We start from the raw sequence: 15,478 nt of genomic DNA, 5'->3' as shown, positions 1-15,478 counted from the left end.
GGGAAGTGAATTGACTTGCTCAGGGTCACAGTATATCTGGAAAAAAATTGAATGCAAAACTTTTTGACTCCAGGTATAGAACTCTAGCCGTTTTGTATTCATACAATATAAATAAATACACTTCTGAGTAAGTTAATATTCAGCAATGAGTAGGACTTGACAGTCTCAGATATACCTTGCCATTTTGAACTTCTGTGATTCTGCCCCTGGAATAGGATTTGGGGAAGAGTCATTTTTAATACATTGTTTGCTATGATTGGATATTTTAAAAAACCTGTTGTTGTTAATATTTGAAATGATGTAGTCAATTACCTTAGTAGGTAATTTTTCTCTCTCTCTACTTGGTTCTACAAAAGTGGACTGTTAAAAAACTACTCCTCAATAAAAGACATTTTCTTCATTTGAAGGAAATGGGCCAATTAAGTCCACATGTAATGTTCAGCCTGATTTTCTCCTTGATTCTATGGAGGACATCAATGTATCCTCACCACCTTTGGTAAAGCAGAAAACCCTTAGGGCACATAAGATTAATATAGTTTCTTCATGAAGTAGTAAAGCTAATATGGTTTTTAAATAAATTAAAAAAACAAACAAAGATCCAGAAGCAATCTTGGACTCAAATACACTGACATCCATACTCCACTTAAATAATTTAACTATTTTGTAATATTTTCCCACCCGTTTCAGAACCTGAATGTTTCCTGTGCTGACTTAATGAATTTCTCCCTGTTTCTCTATATTTTTTTCTCTGTCTCTGTCTCTATTTCTCTCTGTGTGTCTCTTTCCCCCTCTCTATTTTTCCCTTCCTCCTTCCCCCATCCTTGCTTCTTTTCAAAAAATTTTTTTTGGTGAGGCAATTGGGGTTAAGTGACTTGCCCAGGGTCACACAGCTAGCAAGAGTCAAGTGTCTGAGGCCGGATCTGAACTCAGGTACTCCTGAATCCAGGACTGGTGCTCTATCCACTGCTCCACCAAGCTGCCCCCCCCATCCTTGCTTCTTGATGAAAGAAAGAAAATTATTTAAGTTTCCATTCCTATTCTATTTCTATGCATTTCTATTATATTCATTGCCACGGTGTCTTATGATTTGGGGGCTAAGATCTTCACACCCAAAAGCAATAGAAGTCCCAATTCACTGAATCATCCCCTCCCTGTGTCTGTGATGGGCATTAATGAGGTAATATTCATTTGCATACATTTTACAAACATTTATGGAGCACCCACTCTGTGCAAGATGCCATAAGGCATCTTAATGCTTTCCCCTAAAGCCCCAGAGTCACAGAGGAATGCAAGGGTAAGGTACTGTATTTTGAGCAGGACACCATGCTTGCCCTTACATGGTGTAGAAAGAGTATGAGTTTGGGAATCAGACAATTTAGGTTTGAATTTATCTTTTACATACCTCTGTGTGACCTTCCCAAGTTATTTTACCTTTCAAGGCTATGTTTATCTTATGTATAAAGTAGTGGTAGTAGTAAAGATGATCCCAAGGTTCTTTTGAACTCAAAAACCTAAAATCCTCTGGGGCTTTCCTGCATCTAGGTCTGGAAGCTTGTATAGCACATGCTCTACCCCTTTGTTTACTATATATACTGACAACAGGAAGGAGATTTACTAAAAAGCCTAGTAAAAATGGGAAGTATTTATTTACTTAAAAGTACAAATGAATAAAGACAAATTGCCTTTATGGAACTCAAGCAGATTATTTTTAAAGCCTGTCACTTAAGAGTTTTGACAAGATATAATTGTTTTCTAATCTTCATTTCCCATTCTGTTATAGCAGAGTGTGATCTCACTGGCTTGCCCACTCATTTACACATTTTATCAGTAATTCTCAACTCATTTTCTTTAATTAAACCAAATCAGGGCTAGGAGGAGACCGGAAGCAATATGAAAATGCAACTCTATTGGTCCTGAAATAAAACTGTCAATTACAAAAGCATTGAAGTAGAACGAAGCTCTCATTCTACTCTTAATTCCCTTCAAATCTTTGAGGAGATTATATATAATTTACCTGCCAGCACCATGATTTTGAAGCACTTGTGAAAAACAAAGAAAAAAAAACCAAGGAAACCAATATCCAAAAAAAGTAAGTTGTATGTAAATTGGTTTGGCTTATATAGAAATAACTTCATTTACTGCCCCTTTCCCTGAAGCATCAAAGTATATTCCCTTCATAATACGTCCAAGATTACCTTAGCATTAGGTCACAAACCAAATGAGATATAGTGCAGGAAGGTACCCATTTTATCTTTAGATTTAATTTTCAAGTTTCCAGGGAAATCATAGCCACTCTTCTACCCTTACATTGTTTTTATATTGTTTATAACTCATCTTGAGTAGAGTTCAACAGAGGAAGAAAGCTATTGGTTTATGTGTCATTATTCAATTTAACTGTGTGTTCATGCAGATGTCATAGTTGTGGTCTGATGGTCTGACTAGGTAGTCTATACAAAATCATCAGGGAGGCAAATGCAGATGAGAAGCACTGGGACAATAGCTAGTAAAGTACCTGAATAAATCCAATAGAATAAACTTTTTATTTGTGAATTAGTCCATGGTGGTGATAGCAAGGCAGGAAGGGGAGGGTGCAATGTGACTGAGGGAGTAGAAAACAGGTATGAAATGCCAAAATGGAATATCTATCAAATAAGCCAGAAGGCTTAAGGCACATGGACTCAAAGGGGTGAAAATGGCTTTCACGGAACATGTAAACAGCATGGTGATGCAATACTAATTCAAGAATTACTGAACTAGGGGCAGCTAGGTGTCACAGTGGATAGAGCATCGGCCCTGGATTCAGGGGCACCTGAGTATAAATCCAGCCTCAGACACTTAACACTTACTAGCTGTGTGACCCTGGGCAAGTCAACCCCAATTGCCTCACCAAAAAAAACAAAAAAGAATTACTGAACTATATCTGTTTTAAAGGTCACCTTGTTCATAGAAAGCAGATATCACAGGGAGATGACATCTCTCCTCTTCCTATGACTCATACTGAATTTATTTTTTTTATACTGACAACTGAATTTGTGTGTATGCTATTTTTATGGCATAGAGTTTTCAAGTAGCATCTCATGTATATTATTTAAGTCCAAATATTTCTACCATATGTCAGAAAGAAGTTCAATTTATGCTCAGGCTTTAAACATTTGTACAGAACATACCAAATAGCAAGTTTTTTTTCCTAGCTAATTATTAGTATTTTGATTTAGATTTCACTTAGGATCCTCTTATTTTGTTTTGATTTGTTTTTAAAGTTGGGAGAATATGGGGTACAGCCAAAATGATCGACAATCTGGCTAATTAGAAAGGTCTCTTTCTCTATCTTCCAATCCCCACACCCCCAACCTCATCTACTCTACCTTTTTGCTTTGGTCTAACTACTTTCCTCACAAACCCTGGCTTGGGTGCAGCTAGGGAAAAAAAGACAAGATCCAAATGTGAACTCATAGGTATCTAGAAGGGGGAAAATATAAACAAGCAAAATAAAATAGAAATATGGAACCTGTAAAATAGCTCAAAATGTTTTTGGTAGCCCTGGAAGCCAAACCCAAGGAGAATAAATCATTCTAATGATATCTGACTTTGACTGTTTAGTTGCTTCAACGATTGTGGGAAGATGGCCATACTTATGCACTCTTTTGGAGGGATTCATTAATTTTTGGGGGACTGAACATAGATTTCTCCTAGGCCTTTCTTGGTAGGCTACAAAATCACCTTATATTCTTCTAATACTTCCAGATTATATCAGGCATGGTTATGCAGTGTGTAATGACAGGAAAGAACTAAGAGACATACTATAGGGAACACTGAAAAGCATATTTCTGGTGGAATGTGCATCAAGTTCTTGAAATAAAATTTTGCTATTGGAATAAAAGTGGTCACATGAAAAGTTAAACTAAATAGGATCCAGTTTTTTTTTCCTGAATTTGATCATCATTGTGAGGGCATGGAATGGTGAATAGGCTTTCTTAAATGTTTGTGGCAGTGGACAAAGCACTGGCCCTGGATTCAGCAAGACCTGAGTTCAAATCTGGCCTCAAACACTTGATACTTACTAGCTGTGTAACCCTGGGCAAGTCACTTAACCCTCATTGCACTACAAAAAAAAAGTTCATGGAAAATATTCTACAATTTTTAAAATTCACCAACTGAGGGAATAAACTTAGGAAAGCTATAATGGTAGAAGATTTCCTAGAGACTGAAGCCAGTGGTTTCTTCTGCTATAGCCACCCCAATATAGGGGAGAATGTAGACTATTGTCAGTTTGTTTACAAACACCATGATATCATCTTTACTCTTGGATGAGGATAGACATAGACTAAAATTGAAGGTTATAGATAACAAGGTTATATCAATTATTCCTTAAATATGAATTTTTATTAAAAAACATATTCATAATGGTGTGATTGGTTATATCCCTTAATAGTCTGAGGGGATGGAAGAGAAAGATGCTGGTGCAGACAATAGTACACTCTCTGCTTTCTCCTACATTTTTTATTTTAATTTTGAGCTACTTAGGAAAATCACTGTTTGCCTCTTTTAACCTTTGTGAAGCCAACCAATTAAAAACTTTGTTTCTGTCCAAAATGGAAAACTTCAAATTCCAATTAAATATGTTAATTAATGAAACCAAATATAATGGAGTAGGAGAAGAGAAGATAAGAAGCAAGAAAAGAATAAAAGAGTCATATTAAGGTTATTATGCACTCTCTGTGTTTCAGACCTTATGCTAAGTGCTAGCGATAGAAATACCAGCAAAACAAAATATGCGCCTTCAGTTACATACTAACAGGAGAATACTGCATATAAAGGGAGTTGAAAAAGTATGCAAGAAAGTACAATAGTGGAGGAAGAGTCATAATGAATTTAGATAAGTAAAGGTAACTAGTCTGAAATTTTGCTGAAAATGAAGGTGAACTTCATTTTCAATGAAAATGAAAAGAACTCACCAATGTGAAAAAGAAGGCCTCAGGGGACGGGGGAGAAGGCAAATGAAGAATGTGGGAACAGTCTAGTGAGTGAAGCATGACTACTCTGACCCCTTCTTTGAAATGGAAATCTTCAGAGAAAATCATCCTTGGGAAAAGGAGGTCACATGGGCAAAGGGGAAAGATTGCTTAAGTATAGAGGTACCATGAACGGATAATATAGAAACAATCCCCCCAAAGAAATATATGATCATGAAATATAAGGTTAGGACAAGGGTGAGGAATGGTCAGCCCACATTATATATGGATATTCTGACAGTGTCCAAATAATGTAAGGAAAAACCCCAACGCATTTGAAAGGTGATTCCAACTTATGACCTGATATGAGACCATGAATAAAAAAAAAAAGTACAAGAGAGGTAAGTATGGATAAATTGCAATCCTATCTGGAGGGAATTACTACATGAATGTAATCATGGATTTACTGAAGCACTGGTGCATAAGAAAATATGGAACAAAGTGAAAAAAAGCATGGAAGATAAAGTTAGTGAAAATGCAGTCAATAATCTCTTTGCCAGTTATGCTATGAATTCTATATTGTAGAAAGAGCATGTTGTTTCAATTTTGAACTATAATTGCTAGACATCTTGATATCAATTCCAAAGACATCTTCAAATGTATCATTTTAAAACATATTATCTACACATGACATATGAATATAACTAAAATAAATATTTATGTTGGATAAAGGGGTTTTTGTACAAATCTACAAAGTTGAACATCTATCGACCTTGTTCAAAAATATTCAGTGACCTTTGCTGTTCTTTTGTATGTTCAATAATGTGTCTATCCAATCTAATGAGATAGTGGGCTTCAATTTGTTCAAGGATACTGGAACAATAAAATATGGGCTTAAGAATGAAAATCCTGTCAATACAATTTACAGCATTATTTCTCTTAGGCTTTACAGTGCTGCAAAATATCATGATGTTATAAAGCAGTGCTCTTAAATTCAACAGCACATGGCTTAACATCTTCTTGAAATTCTAATGAAGTCATGAAAAAAAATGCTGTAACTTCCAATTAGAAGCTAGAATAATTTTTTCTTTTAAAATAATTGCTACTTCCTTATTAATTACAATGTTCTCCCCATCACTTCTGGAGTTGTTCCCATAGTTTCTAAAACAATACAAGCATGATTATTGGCTTATTTTTTAATTTTATTTTTGTTTCCTTCCCTCTAGCTCCTCCAAAAAGATGGCTGCCATCCTATACTTGTCAAACCTAGTAATATTTATAATCAGTTGATGAGTTTGCTATTTTTTTTTCACTAAAGAGTTTTAGCACTTGCATATTTCTCAGTAGATCTTACTAGATAATGTAAAGTCTAAACATGTGAAAATGGCTTCTAATCTGAAGTTTTTAAAATAAATTTGTTTTGGTGGCAGCTAGGTGGTACAGTGAATAAAGCAACAGCCCTGGATTCAGGAGGACCTGAGTTCAAATCTGTCCTCAGACACTTGACACTTACTAATTGTGTGACCCTGGACAACTCACTTAACCTTTATTGCTCTGCAATAAACTAAAATAAAAACTAAAATAAAATAAATTTGTTCTTTTTATTGAAGAAATTTTCAATGGGTAGGAAAAGGAGAAAATTTGTTCAGAAGTTAAAATAATCTCAAAATGAATGATATTAATAAAATTTTCACTGTTTAAAGGAATAGATTTATTACAAAGCAAGATTCTAATGGATAATAGTGTAATTGGGACATAATAGTGATATAAAATAAAAGTACTTCAATAAAACAAAAAAATTACAAAAGTAAACATAGATTATTTTTTTTTTTAGTGAGGCGGTTGGGGTTAAGTGACTTGCCCAGGGTCACACAGCTATTAAGTGTTAAGTGTCTAAGGCCAGATTTGAACTCAGGTACTCCTGACTCCAAGGCTGGTGCTCTATCCACTGCGCCACCTAGCTGCCCCATAGATTATATTCTTGAACATATATGTCATGGATATTTTTGTAGAAGAAAAAAAATAAATTTCCACTAACCCCAATTTAAGAAAAGCCCCACCTAGAAATGCATACACACATCCATGTAGGTATGTGCACAGACATATGCATGCACATGCACACACACACACACACACACACACACACACACACTTGCTTAGCATCTAGGAAAATCAGTTGTCTTATGTTTGTCAAGATGCTTTGACATCATTCAATTCAAAATGAATTAAATGAAGTCATAATTTGAAAGTTCAGATATCAAGTTATGGTTTTGCAAAACATGTACTATTGTGGCTAGTGGTGAAATCATGGTCGATAATGGTATAGAAGACTCAAAGTCTAAGTCTTTCATGAAGCACACAAATGTTGGCTAGGCTAAATAGCACTACAATATTCAGAATAAATCATGTCTTGATTATTTACCTTGGATTGCAAAACTTTTAGAGTGACGCTGGAACAAGCTGATTTTCAACAATTTGGAGAGTGCCATTATTGGGGAGGGGGGCAAGGCAAGATAAAGTTTGAATTTGTGGGATTTGTAATATAGTCAGAGTAATCACTGCAATTTCCATGTGTAGATCTGTAGTATTACATTAAGTTCTAGGAAATATATTTCAAAAGCGCACTGGTAATAATAAAAATTAATATTTATATAGTACATTTAGATTTGCAAAGCCCTTTATTTATCTCAAAGGAAACCAAAGCTGAGAAAATTTAAATGACTTGCCCAGAGTTATACAGCTAGAAAATAACAGAAGCAGAATTTTTCCTGGTTCTGAGCTCAGAACTTAATTTACTATATTGCTTAAGTGTCTCTGAGCTGTAGTGTGTTCAAGGAAGAGTGATTAGCTTAGTGAAAGAATTTGAAATCTTGCTATATGAGAAATAGGTGAAGGAAACTAAATATTAATTCTGAAAAAAAGGAGACTCAAATAGTATATGGTAACTCTCTTGAAGCATTTGAAGAACTTTTATATTGAAGTAGGATTAAATGTATTTATATTTTCTTCCACACAGAGAATTAAAATAAATCATAATTGATAGTAACAGTGAAACCAGGAGGAAAGGGCAACATTCTTCATGATCAGGCTCAATGAATGAATGTTTCACAACCAAAATTAATAGACAAATATTGCAAAAAATAAATAAAAGGATAGATTTGATCTTGACATGGGAAGAATACATATCCTAAATATTAGAGCTGCTCTTTAGAAAAATTATACTACCCTTAGAAATAATGATTCTTCATTATAGAAGGTCTTCATGTATAGATTGGAGAAATATTCACTCGCTATTATGTAGATTACAGTGTAGCTCATATATATATATATATATATATATATATATATATATATATATATATGTATGATTGAATAGTATCTCAGGCTCTCTCTAACCTGCACATTCTGTGATTTGATTATTTCTAAAAATATTTCAATATGATTGAAGCACATGATGGTAATAGATGAATCCTTAACTTTCAGTTTAGAACTCTAAAGAAAGGTCCTCTTTTCTCAAACTAATGTGTAAGATAATGGTTTACATAGGCTTGTTGGCTGGTGTAAGAAAAGTCATACCAGATATATGGACAAAGGATGTATCATCTACAGTTCTAAGTGCTGTGCATAGAAACACACACAGTCAAGGTAGTCCCTGAAGTCGAGGTGCTTACATTAAAATAGAGGAGAGTAACTTATTAAGGGGAGCAGAAAAGTCAAGTATAATCCATGAATATTTCTTGGCTAAGTAGTGGAAAGTTTCCTCAATAGACAAGATACATTAGGGAAAATTGGAGTGTTTGGTAAAACATCGATGATGATGATGATGAAAGGAGGGGGGAGATACTTCCTGGAAAATTAAGCTTTTTCTGTGAAGATGCTGCTTGAAAACACTTTAAATGATTTTGCAAATATATTGCTTCCAAAGGGATTAATATAAGATAAAAAGAAGCAATAAATTGCACTAGTTTGAAAAAAAATCACCAAGTTGCACAATATGATATCTGTTTAACCTGAATAGAAGCAAAACTTCAAATAGATCAAAATACACCTTTATGAAAACAAATTTCCAGAGTTCCAGGACTGCCTCGGGTATTTTGGAAAATTAAGTTCTATATGCTAAAAGCATTTTAGACTACAAGACTTTCCAGGAATTCAGAGGGTATCTCTTTTTACCAAGAACCCTGGTTTAGTGAAAGGAACTCTGGACTTAGAGATTTGACTCCAATTCACTATTTCCTTCTCACTAATCATGTGGTATTGCTGCCAATGGCTTACTCATTCATAAAAAAAAAAAAAAATGAGATAAGGATTTGATAACCACAAATGAAAAAGATGAATCAAAATCTATGTATCATGGTCCAAATCCTTCCTATATCCATTATTACCTGTGTCATTTTAGTCAAGTCATTAATTTTCTCTGGACCTTGATTTTCTTATCTCTAAAATGCAGGGTTTAAATAAAATGAACTCTGAGGTTATTTAGGGTTGTAAATCTATCATCTAGTGAGATAAGCATGTATCCATATGTCTGTCCATAATTTAGATTAAAGGAAATACTTTTTGGTGCTCAGAGAAATTATATAAGTTGCCCATGATCTTATAGCTAGAAATGATCAGAAACAGCTTTTGAAGTCAGTTCTTTTTTAACTTCAGATCCAATGATCTATTCTCTACACCGTATTTTGATCCTTTTGAACAGAGGTACATACACATGTCCAATGGTCTACATTGCTTCCCACAGCACTTCTGAGTCTTGCCTTAATAAGATTAAAATCTAATTGGGAAATGATTAACAAATAAACAAAAATGCAATAGAACATAACCAACATTAATGTATCATTTTCTAAGTCAATAAAGTCCCAAAGGACTCTTAATGTATTATTTAGTGCCCTCCTGTTTCTGTTTTGAGTTTGACACTTCTCTTTAAAAAGCTGCAAGTGAGTACTAATTCATGGTATTAAAATTGTATTAGAGTGGAATTAAATACTGCAAGAATGTTTGTTGCAAAATATATTGACACTTCCTAATATAGGTAAGTGAGGGATATCATAACTTTTTCATCCCATCTCAGTATTTTACATTCTTACCTATGTCTTCTATAAATTCTCGATACTGTTTCCATGAAAAAAACCAACTGGGATCCCTCTTATTTCCTTAGGAATTAGGAGCTCACATAACCATATGTAAATGAACCATCTGTTATATTTTTGCCTTTGTTCCATGAAAAGTCAAAAATATTTTTAGTGATATATGACTTTTGATACTATTATGTTATATTTAATGCAATGTGGGTAATATGTCACAGCATACTCTCATCATTATAAGTCTTTCCATTTTCCAAATACTAAATTTTTTTTCTTGTTAAAACTTTTTTCTTGAAAAAAAAAAGGCTTTCTTGAAATGTTTATTTTTTCAATAAATCTCAGGTATTAATTAAAGGGAAGTATTTTTTGCTCCTGGTACTCAGATTCTCCCAAAGAAAATGCTTACTTTGTATAGTTACACATCATAACTCTCTGTTTATTATTTGTTTTTAATTAACTCCATAGACTTTTTGTCCATGGAACCTTATAATTCATAAATGTAGATACATGTGTACTCATACACACACACAAAAAAATGCAAAAGCTGGGAAAGGAGATGGTAAAATATTTTTTGAAACCAGTTATATCTCACTTCATGGAATTGACCAATTCCTGCAATGCATATGTATGAAGCAAACTGCCTCAGTTTACCCAAATAACTCGAGGAGACCACCAAGTCAAGCAGAGACAGATTTATTACATTCCCATAGGAATGGGCAAGTTCAATACCTGAACCGCGCCAGCTAATACATACCTTTACCTTATATAGGAATGTTGGTCAGAGGGGAAGTCCCCACGCACACTAGGTTGAGCTCACAATCTAACATCCAATCCTGTCTCACCCAGGGTGCGTTTAGCTCGTGATCAATGTATGGAGACATGCATACGTGTTCCAGTAACAAGGGGGAAAAGGGGAGGGGGAACAAGGTCAAACCAAAGGAAGAGGAAACAGGGGAGTGACAGATGTTTCAGATCTCACAGTTCCCACTGACTCCCCTCTCCCGGCCCCTGTCTCTAAAGATATTCAACCTGAATAACAGGAAGAGTCACTTAGGTGCTTTAGGATTGTTTTGTAGTTGTGTTAATTCTAGAAGGATGACAGGGTTAAAATTTATCTTTGGCTATGTTGGGAAGTCAAAGAAATAGAATAAAGAATAAAAGAATAACACATTGTTGTTAATATCTGGTCTCAACTCAATTGCTGCATCCTGTGCTGAGCCCGTCCTTTCTTCTTGATTCCCGAGTATTGAATTGGTGGGCAAACTCCCTGACCCACTGACTGGGGTTCTGACACATGATGGATTGCAGGCAAAATTAATATGTAGCTGACAAGTGGGGAGACTGAGCAGAAGTAAAAATACTGTTAATAGGCAATAAAACTTAAAGGAGACAGTGAGAATTTGACAAGCAATAAACTTCTAAACGAACTATACTGGGGCAGGGCTGGTTACCTTCCAAACCCTATCTCAGAGTTTAATCTGACTCAAATCCATAATCATGTCATACACATATAATTCAAATGTTTATAACTAAAAGTAATTTTAAAAGGTGAAATGACAGTGTAAAAATCCTCTGTAGTGAATTCTCTAATAAAGTCAAACAGACATTTATAATGCAAATATATGCTCAGTAATTTATATGTTCTAAGCACTAAAAAGCAACATGGCCTAATGGATACAGAGCTACAAGTAGGGAGAACTATAATTGTCTTTGCTCTTATATATGTAAGTTATATGATTTTGGGTAAATCACTTAACTTTTCAGGGTCCTAGAATGTCTCTAGGAGTAAGTTGAAGAGATTTTGTTCTGCATTAATAGATTATTTTCATCACTGGGAGTTCCATACAAAGATAATAACACTGGCGTGGTGCAGTAAATAAATAAACAAATAACAAATAACTAAAGAAAAATGGTAGTGAAGGAAGAAATAAACTAATTAATTAATTAATTAATTAATTAATAGAAAATACATAAAAATTAAGGGACGAATAAATGAATAAATAAGTGAGCAAAGAACCAAATAAATTATTGAATAAACAATTCACCCAAGGTTGTACACATGTAGGAAACAGTTAAAGCAACATTTGCCTCTCAGTCCCATGATTCTCTTTTACCATGATGCCTCTCATTTCTAGGAAAAAAATACATACTCCATTGTTTAGCCCTCAGTGCCCTGTATAATCAAACTCTAAACTATATTTCCTGGCTAATCAGCCATGGTTCCCCTATGGTCACACACTGTCATTTAGACAACTTGACTTGCCATTCATCATACACAATATTCCACTTCTACACAGGACCTCCCTCATACTTACCATGAATTTGCTGCTTACTCTTAGCTTTTCTGGTTTCCTTCAAAATTCTGATCAGATGTCATGTCCTAAATGAGACCTTTCCCTAGATCCCTTGAATTCTGAGTGACCCTAGACCAACTTAACTTTTAATTTACCTTCCCTTAATTTTTATCTACTTATAGCTGTACATGTTGTCTAATATTAGAATGTAGAATTCTGGAGGGCAAGAACATCTTCCAAATATCTTTGAATCCATAGTGCATGACATATTATATACACTGAATACTCAATAGTATTCAATAATCATTGATTGAGGTCATGTATCATTTACATTTTTGTTTCTCAAAACTTTTGCTAATATTGTTTATTATTCATAATATATATGAATGTCTAATCGTCCACCATCTCAGAGAATCATGAAATTTCAGATATGGAAGAGAAACTAGAGGTCATTTTAGAAACCTTCTTCCTAAGTAGGAATCTACATCATCCTTGAAAATAGTGCCTCTGATTGAAGATCAATAGGCTTGGGGAAATCATCACTTTTCAAGGCATATTATTATATCTTGAGTGAACTTAACTTTTTAGAAATGTGTTTTTAATAATAATTATTGTTGATTTGTCTTGTTTTTGTTTTACTATCTTCAAGCCAAACAAAATCTGATACTATGACACACAGACTCATTGATACCTTAGTTATGTCTTGCTTGTTGGGACCAAGTCAAACAAACCTTATTTCTCCTCCATTGGATGGTCTTTCAAAGAATTGAAAAAAAAAATTAAAACTTCTCTCCTCAAATATACCCACATATGTTACATGTCTAAGCACACATATGACCCTGTTATCCTGTTGTCTTATGACCTATTTAAGTGATTCTGATTAACAGAAAAGGAAACAGGATTGTTATGCTGGGGTATGATTTATGATGTTGACTTAATGGTATATTAATTAATATACTATTATTATTTTGGCATGATTTAGTGGAAATACTTGTGTTTTAGGTTGATTTTTTTATTTTTAAATACATTTTTACTGATATCTGTTATTTTTATATTGCTTAAATTTCTACTTGTATTCTTCCTACTCCACTTTCCCACAGTCATCCCATAGAACAAAGAATAGTTTAAAACAAAAACAAATGGGAAAAGGAAGAAGAGAAAACCAATGGTTAAAAAAATACATTAAAAATTGAAGATATTTGCAATGTTCACACTCGTAAACTTCCAACTTGAAAAAGGAGTTGTAAGTGGTTATATTATCATATTTCTTCTTTGTGGACATATTTAATTTTTTTGGTAATTTTACAAGTTTTAAACAATTACTTCTGTTTATTTTATAGTTCTCTATATATTTACATTGTCATAGTCATAGTATGTTTCCACTCTCCTTAGCTCCAATTACATTACTATCAGTGCATTTGTCTTCTCATACCTCTCTGTATTTATCACATTCACAGTGTTTTTCAAATCACTACATGTACTTCTGTCCTACCACCAGCAGCTCTCATTGTGTACAACAATCATTGTAGAGAAGAGACCCACCATTCTCATCGATGTAAATAACCAATTGCTGATTGACAGATAAGCACAACTGCAGAAGAGTACTGACTGTGTCTCACTTCTAACCACCTCCTCATAGTCAACATCCAGGGATGTGGATTTGCAGAGAAGCAGGCAGCCATCTGCACTAGCTGCTACTTATGGGGCAGGCAAACAAGCTTAGCTGAAGCAGCAAGGTTCCCTGAGGTAGACAGGAGAGCTTATGTGCCAAGCAAGTCAAACCACCATCATCTTTTTCTTTTTTTTTAAGCAACAAACATTTAATTTTTTCCAGTTACATGTAAGGATAGTTTTCAACATTCATTTTCATAAGATTTAGATTTCCAAATTTTTCTCCCTCCCTCCCTTCCTCCTCCCCCCCCCCACCATACTACCAAAACCAAGTTATATATATACAACCCGCAAGTGCTCTTTTTATCAGTTCTTTCTATGGGGGTGGATACTAAGCTTCCTAATTAGTCCCTTGGGATTGTCTTGGATCATTGCATTGCTGAACGTAGTTAACTTATTCACAACTGCTCAGTGAACAATACTGCTGTCACTATGCACAATGTCCTCCCAGCTCTGCTCCCTTCACTATACATAAGTTCATGAGTCATTCTAGGGTTTTCTGGCATCACCCTGTTTGTCATTTCCTATACCACAAGACCATTCCACCACAATCATATACCACAGCTTCTTCTGTCATTTCTCAATTGATGGACTTTCCCTTGATTCTCAATTCTTAGCCACTCTTTATGTTGCTATAATCATTTTTGTACAAATTTTCCCCCTTTTCTATTTTTCATGATTAGTATTGTTAACTGTTTCCCTTCCATCCTATTCCCTTCCCCATGATATTTATTCTATTATCCATCCTCTTTCATCCTATCACTCTTCAAAAGGGATTTGCTTCTGTCTGTCCCCTCCCCCACTCTGCCCTTTCTTCTTTTGCCCCTCTCTCTTTATCCCCTTCCCCTTCTATTTTCCTGCAGGGTTAGAGAGATTACTCCACCCAATTAAGTGAAACCACCATCCTCTTAACTATCATCTTCCCTCACTTGCCAATGGAGACAGCTCCGGATCCACCCCAATGACCACATTCTAGGAAGCAACAGCTATAGTGATTCAGCTTGGCAACAGCACCTGCAGATGCTGAAGTCACACTTATTAAAAACCAGAAATGAAAGTTCTAATGAGCAAAGTCCTCAACATTGTCGGCATCAGAAACTGATGCAGTTTTATCAGGGGAAATGACATTAAATGAGAATTGTTAGAATTAACTTTTTATCCTGCACCCTAAAGACCATAGGATGTTCCCAGGTGAATTGCAACAGAAACCTTTCTTATGTATTGTCCTTCCCATTAGAATGTGAGATCTTTGAAAGTCATAATTTAATTACTTTCCTTTTTGCATCTGAAAATTTTAGCACAATCCACTGCAATAAGGGGTTGATAAAGATTTTATTTATTGATTTATTCATTAATTTCTTCCACTGTAGTAATACTAATTACATTCACAGCAATGAACTCAAAGAGAATCAAATCCCTGTGAGCCACACATTGGCTAAGATAACCACAAAATAACATTATCTATGATATTTTGTAT

The sequence above is a fragment of the Dromiciops gliroides genome, chromosome 6 (genome assembly GCF_019393635.1).
Source record: "Dromiciops gliroides isolate mDroGli1 chromosome 6, mDroGli1.pri, whole genome shotgun sequence".
Taxonomy (NCBI): domain Eukaryota; kingdom Metazoa; phylum Chordata; class Mammalia; order Microbiotheria; family Microbiotheriidae; genus Dromiciops; species Dromiciops gliroides.
Note: the sequence above shows the minus strand (reverse complement) of the source record.